The sequence below is a fragment of the Piliocolobus tephrosceles genome, chromosome 8 (assembly GCF_002776525.5).
Source record: "Piliocolobus tephrosceles isolate RC106 chromosome 8, ASM277652v3, whole genome shotgun sequence".
Lineage (NCBI taxonomy): Eukaryota > Metazoa > Chordata > Mammalia > Primates > Cercopithecidae > Piliocolobus > Piliocolobus tephrosceles.
In genome coordinates, this window is record NC_045441.1 from 121941381 (window position 1) to 121944185 (window position 2805).

General features: G+C 41.8%; 1 non-coding gene across 1 annotated transcript; it reads left to right on the top strand.

Moving 5' to 3' along the window:
• The first annotated feature begins 1693 nt into the window (after positions 1 to 1693).
• LOC111539874 lies at positions 1694 to 1797 on the top strand. Its single transcript, XR_002730824.1, has one exon. It is a non-coding gene; the product is annotated as a small nucleolar RNA SNORD46 (small nucleolar RNA).
• The last annotated feature ends 1008 nt before the right edge of the window (positions 1798 to 2805 follow it).

A 2805-nucleotide genomic window follows, 5' to 3' on the forward strand; every position in this document is an offset into this window, starting at 1 on the left:
CCTTTCCCACACATCCCCCTGCCTCCTCACCAAATGTTTGTCTCTGAGGCACTTCCCAGGGATGAAGGTAAGCCCCTCGGACCCTGCCTGGCCCCAGAATCCTGCCTGCCATCCCTGCCGACACTAGTCTGGGCACAGCCATGGCCTGCTGAGAGGAAGGAGAGTAAAAAGCTTCGGTTCCAGGCAGAGCTCATAAAATGAGCTGTGATTTCCCCAGCTTCGCTGGCCTGAGCAATCTAAGTGGCACTGGGGAAAGGTCACGATGTGAGGAATCTGTGATTTCGGGAATCTGGAAGGAACAGGAAGAGATTAAACCTACACATTTCCAACCTCTCCATTTTACAGATAAAGAAACTGAGGCCCAGAAAAAAGAAGTAGGGGCAGAACATGAACAAAAACTTATTTGTCCATAGTCTATTTTGGTTCTTAACTTTAAATATTCTTTTTAAAAGCTCAGTTACAGATTTTTTTTAAACTAAAGGGAACAGACTTAACTAGCTTTTTGGAGAGTATTGGGGATATGAATGCTAAATAGTTGCTAAAAAGACACCTGAACAGAGACTGTCCTTGATCTCTTCCTAGGCCAAAATTTAGGGTTCTAGGGGACCATTCAGGTTTTTTGTTTGTTTGTTTTAATTCCAGGTCACTTTTATTTTTAGAGCCTATGTGAATTGAGAAAACTAATTTTCTTGCCATCGGTGTATCTTTAAAATCACTGGTCAAGGAATAATAATCCTTTTACATGGGCAAAATACATGTTTTATTTATTCATACATTTCAGGGTGAAAACATTATTTTTCTAATTTCAACCCTTGGGCCCAAATATAACTTTCCTGAGAGTGAATCATCTGTGACATTACAGGTGATGAATGGATGGCAGAAATTTGCCTCCTTCCCTCTCCAATCATGGGACAACTGAACTACAGAACTTATCTTCCTAGAAGAAGGCATTTTCCCAAGTGGAATATGAGTTATGGGGGCATAAGAAGAGTCTTCAGGTTCACAGACGCAGCATTTTCCATGCCGTGTTTCTCCCCACTCGTAAAAGTTTGATTTTTAGCATCTGGCATTAAAAAAATCAATCCTGCCTAATGACACCCCTCATTCCTAATCTTTCTTTCCTTTCTTTGGTGAAAATCTTTGTGGAGTCTCAGTTCACATTTTTCATTAGCATTTCTTCTGAGTTTCCTTAGATTTTACAAGTGGTTAAGCAATTAGTATACCTCTTAAAACTTTAAGCAAATAAATGCTGACAATAACACAATGTGTAGTCACTACCATGGTGACACTGAAGCCAACTATATCATTTTCATCGGCTCATGGGAAGTGTGCACAATCAGTGTCTACAATGAACATGTGAAAACTTGGAGCTTACATTTCACAATATGAAAAGCACTCTCCAAACATTTGCTCATTGTACCATAATCTTCTCAAGACTGGCTACACCGAGCAACTCAAACAGGTCTGTGTCTCAGTCATATTTAGCCTCAGTCCTTACCAATGCCTGGTACCTCACAAATGTCTTCTAGACTTTGTTAAGGGAATGGTGGCTTTCCCTGAACCATTCAGCAGAGATTCAAACGTACAGGTTATTGTAACTGGTAAGTGTTAGAGTGGCTGGTAAGTGTCAGAGTGAGACACAATGCCAAGGCTATGGCTACTGGCAGATCATGACCTTGCTTTGAAAAGGGGGTATTGGAGTGATGAAAATGTATCTTCAGGTGTGGCTGTGGCCACCTTGGCCACCTGTGTGTCACTTGCCTGTGCAAGGACTTGTCATAGTTACACTGACTGTTAAAAAGAAACAAAGAAACAAAAAGGGAGGTGGGGTCAACATTGAGGCTCTTTTGGGGTAGGAATAGTAGAAAAAATAGAATCTGTGGTTGCTTTAAAAAAAATTTTGTGCCATTGTGGCTTCTCCATGGATGGCTCTTTAATTTGCATGTATTAACTGTGTAATATAATCCTCCTTGTGGAACCCCATATCTTTTGTTTATTTTTTTTGGAGACAGGGTCTTACCTGTCACCCAAGCTGGAATGCAGTGGTGTGATCCCACCTCGCTGCTGCCTGGACTTCTTGGGTTCAAGCGATCCTCCTACCTCAACCCCCCAAGTAGCTGGAACTACAGGCACATGTCACCACGCCTGGCTACTTTGTGTAATTTTGTTGTCCAGACAGGGTTTTGCCACGTTGCCCAGGCTGGTCTCAAACTCCTGAGCCCAAGTAATCTACCGGCCTCAGCCTCCCAAAGAGGCAACCCCATATCTTCTTTTTAGCTATGTATCTTATACTTGTCTAGACTGTACAACTTTCATGTGTATTTTTAAAGTTTGATGATGTGAGGGTCATTATCCATGGTAAATGGCCTATTTTGGTACCTCCGGTGCAGTTTTATAATTCTGCTGATTATGATAGCATCTTATGTTGAGTCAACCATAATAAAGACAGTTGCAGGGGGAAAAAGAGAGTCACAAAGAGTTGAAGTCTCCCTGTTGTGAAATCTTCAGGATCATCTACAAGATACAGCATGGTACCGTGAGAAGATGAAGCCACAGCCGCTTCAGATCCAGCCTCGGCACTGCGGATTCCTAATGCTGCCAGCTTTGTGTTGTTGCTGTGGGCATTAAATGAAAGAGTGTGATGGTGGATTTCACGTGTCAACCTGCCTAGGTTATGGTGCCCAGCTGTTTGGTCAAACACCACTCTGAATGTTGCTGTGAATTTTTATGATTTTTAAATAATCTTCTAAATGTGATTAAATTTAATTCAGTAGACTTTGACCAAAAACAGACTACCCTCCATGA